The 3,581-nt window shown below is 41.6% G+C and overlaps 1 protein-coding gene across 1 annotated transcript in view; it reads left to right on the top strand.

Annotated features, from left to right (window-relative positions):
* Nucleotides 1-3,581, top strand: part of LOC117956400 (vacuolar protein sorting-associated protein 13C-like) — a 61,646-nt gene that overhangs the window by 16,760 nt on the left and 41,305 nt on the right. The window lies entirely within an intron of this gene.

The raw sequence follows: 3,581 nt of genomic DNA, 5'->3' as shown, positions 1-3,581 counted from the left end.
AGATAAATCTGAAAACTATGTGACTAACTACTACTCCCTAACAATATTCAATTCTATGCCCTAACTAGTGTATCAAATAAGTCCCCTTATTACCAACTTTTTGGTCCTAATTCCACTAAACGTGTTTCAATCAATCAAAATGTATTTATATAGCACTTTACAACTACCAGCAGGGTCCAAAGTGCTTAACAAAATAAATACAATCACAACATCCAATAGAAAGAGAGAACATAGAAAACAGTCAAATCAGAAAAGGTTACAAAGAAACAAAAGAATGAAACTGCCCCCTCACTGCTACGTATCCACAGCCAGACTGAACAGAGGAGACAACGGAGTTTGGACCTGAAGAGAGCGACATCTGTAACAATAAGTACATTGGGGGGGGGGGGGGGTATGACTTGTTCCAGAGTCTCGGGGCAGCATCTGCAAAAGCCTGACCCCCCCCCACCGTGTATACTTGGACCTTGGGACTTCTAAAACCAGCTGATCTGAAGACCAACGACCGGTTGTGCGGACCGCACAGTTAAAATTTCAGACAAATCCTCTGGGGCGAGACCGTTTGAAGCAGGGGTCTCAAACTCATTGTAGTTCTGGGCCAAGTGGGCCGGACCATTAAAGTCATAGCATAGCTCATCTATAAAAAACAATAAATTCATGTGTTTCCCTTTGTTTTAGTGGAAAGAAGTAAATGCTAATGCTATTTCATTAGCAATTATGTAGCTGGCTTTTACCGTAAAGTGACCAGATTTCTCAGACAAAATCCGGGGACATTTTCAGCTCAGAAGGGTCTATACCTCCAAAACACGTCATGTTTTTAATTTTTTTTAAACTTAAAACGGGGACAATAGTCCTAGAGCTGAGGAATGGATACAAGATAAACTATGAGGAAATATTTTCCTTTGACATGATGCGTGAAACGAGATCTCTGCAGTCGGCAGAAACAAGCTGCACAGGAAGTTAATGGGATAACTGAGTTTGTATTTACGTTCATAAGTTCTGGTTTGCTGCTGACAGACTCAGATTAATATATATATATATATATATATATATATATATATATATATATATATATATATATATATATATATATATATATATATATATATATATATATATAATAATATAAGTGTCTGACAACATTGTGGAAAGGATTTCTTAGGAGGCTGTCCTTTCTGTTAAAGATTAAGATAATTTTTAAAACCTGAAAGTACGCAAAATTTAGTTGGCTAAACCCGCTAGACTCCACGTAAATAATCAGAGATTTAACTTAGTAAAACACGGCTTTAAACCCTCTCTGAGCATCGCTGCTCGATCGGCTCCGTTTGGTCAGTTTTCTTTCTTTTGTTCCAATTTTGGGTCCGTCAGTCACCGTGAAAACCGTGGACATTTCCGGGAACAGATCCAGCTGGGGACAGGTCACCAAAATCGGGGACCGTCCCCGGTCAAACCGGGAGAGGCCGCTCACTCCACAGTCTCGAGGCCAGTCTGACATGTAGAGGCAGCTCATTCCACAGTCTCGAGGCCAGTCTGACATGAAGAAGCAGCTCATTCCACAGTCTCGAGGCCAGTCTGACATGTAGAGGCAGCTCATTCCAAAGTCTCGGGGCCAGTCTGACATGTAGAGGCAGCTCATTCCACAGTCTCGAGGCCAGTCTGACATGAAGAAGCAGCTCATTCCACAGTCTCGAGGCCAATCTGACATGTAGAGGCAGCTCATTCCAAAGTCTCGGGGCCAGTCTGACATGAAGAAGCAGCTTATTCCACAGTCTCGAGGCCAGTCTGACATGAAGAAGCAGCTTATTCCAGAGTCTCGAGGCCAGTCTGACATGTAGAGGCAGCTCATTCCACAGTCTCGAGGCCAGTCTGACATGAAGAAGCAGCTTATTCCACAGTCTTGGGGCTGCGGCTGAGAAAGCCCGATCCCTTCTACTCTTGAGCCGTGTTTTAGGGACAACAAGTAGAGACTGTTTTGCAGACCTTAATGACCTTGAAGGAGCCTGTGGCTTCAACAGATCAGTGATGTAGACTGGAGCTGGTACATGAAGGGCTTTAAAAACAAACAATAAAATCTTAAAATCAATCCTAAAACAAAATGGGAGCCAGTGAAGATAGGCAAGGACAGGGGTGATGTGATCTCGCTTACGAGTCCCAGTGAGGAGACGAGCGGCAGCGTTTTGAACCAGTTGTAGTCGAGAGAGGGAGGCCTGGCTAACACCTACATATAGAGCATTACAATAGTCAAGGCATGTTGTAATAAAAGCTTGTATAACCCTCTCAAAGTCTGTGAAGGATAAAAAGGCCTTAAGCTTGGTAAGAAGCCTCAGTTGAAAGAAACTTGCCTTCACAACAAAATGGATCTGCTTCTCCATTTTAAAATCACAATCCATTTTTACACCCAGGTTTGTTACAACAGACATAACATAAGGTTGTGAGACATCAGAGGTGCCACTGGGTCTGAGAACCATGACCTCAGTTTTACTCTCGTTAAAGTTTAAAACATTTAAGGCCATCCAGGATTTAATATCATTAAAACAGTCAACTAATCTTGCTAAAGAACTACCATCATTTCTTTTGATGGGCAGGCAGATTTGTGAATCATCTGCATCAAGATGGAAGCTGATGTTGTGTCTTTTTAAGATACATCCAAGGGGAAGCAGATGGAGTGAAAAAAGAATTGGCCCCAGAATCGAACCTTGTGGAACGCCACATGTGAGGGACACAGAAGGTGAAATAGAGCAACCAAAACTGACTCTAAAATCTCTCTCTGACAAGTATGACCTAAACCACTCCAAGGCAGTGCCCCTAATCCCCACGCCATGCTCAAGGCGAGAAATAAGGATGCTGTGGTCAACTGTGTCAAATGCTGCTGTAAAATCTAGAAAAATAACAATTACATAATCTCCAGTCAGTTGAGATTAAAAGATCGTTAAAAACTCTTAGAAGTGCACTGCTATGAAATGTCTTAAAACCAGATTGGAACACCTCAAGAACACCATGTGTATCTGAAAACATCTGCAACTGTAAAAGAACTGCCTACTCTAAAATCTTCGAGACAAAAGGGAGTTTGGAGATAGGGCAATAGTTTAAAAGTGCAGTTGTGTCCAAATTTGTTTTTTTGAGGAGTGGCTGCACCACTGCTTGTTTAAAAAAGGAACCTGAAGTAAGGCTGCTGTTTATAATTTCTTTGATGCTAGGTCCAATAGTGTCCAAAACCTCTTTAAAAAGGCGAGGCGGGACAATATCAGTGGAACAAACTAAGAGTAGAGATGGACATAGACTCAAATCGGTTGAAAACAGCTGCACACTCTATGGAGATGGAGGGGTCAAAAGCAGGAAGTGAGATGCTTGCTCTAATTGAGGCAATCTTATCCACAAAAAATGGAGACATTTTTCACAGGCCTCAGAGGATTCCACATGGTAGACGGATTGGGGAGTATTAAGAACCAAATTAATTGTTTTAAAATGAACATGAGGTTTGTGGCAATTATGTGAAATACAATCATAGAGATACCTGTTCTTCTCAGCTTTAACAGTTCTCTGATAATTGTGCAAATCTTCTCTAAAAATGTCCTAAGAAACCT

The sequence above is a fragment of the Etheostoma cragini genome, chromosome 1 (assembly GCF_013103735.1).
Source record: "Etheostoma cragini isolate CJK2018 chromosome 1, CSU_Ecrag_1.0, whole genome shotgun sequence".
NCBI classification, from domain to species: domain Eukaryota; kingdom Metazoa; phylum Chordata; class Actinopteri; order Perciformes; family Percidae; genus Etheostoma; species Etheostoma cragini.
Note: the sequence above shows the minus strand (reverse complement) of the source record. Positions and strands in the feature narration are given on the sequence as shown.